The sequence below is a fragment of the Octodon degus genome, unplaced genomic scaffold (genome assembly GCF_000260255.1).
Source record: "Octodon degus isolate 3935 unplaced genomic scaffold, OctDeg1.0 scaffold00238, whole genome shotgun sequence".
Taxonomy (NCBI): Eukaryota; Metazoa; Chordata; class Mammalia; order Rodentia; family Octodontidae; genus Octodon; species Octodon degus.
This window is the reverse complement of record NW_004524814.1, coordinates 474,373-474,778: the sequence shown is the minus strand read 5'-3', so window position 1 is coordinate 474,778 and position 406 is coordinate 474,373.

Sequence of the window (406 nt, the reverse complement as noted above, 5' to 3'; positions counted from 1 at the left end):
CCACTGAGCCATCTCCCCAGCCCCTAAACTATGTAGTTTTAACTTTCTTCTAAAGCTTGTTCCAAGATTCCCATGACCATATACTTTATTAAAAAACCCCACGCAACCCCTTGAAAGTAACCTTTTGATAAATTCACAATACAGTAAGGTGTTGACATACTCTTCAGCAATATAAGATTGATACCGTCACTTCCTTCAATTCATTCTTGGTAAACAACAATCACCTTCCAAAAGGAAGAAATGGAGCACAACCATTTAAATTCTATCTGGCCTCACTTCCAAAGAAAGAGATGGAGCCATCTTAAACATCTGAAATCTGAAGTCATTGGCTTTCCATTAAAGTGTACTTCTATATATACCATCCCTAAATACACTAAAGCATGAATCACTATGAGATAAAAACATA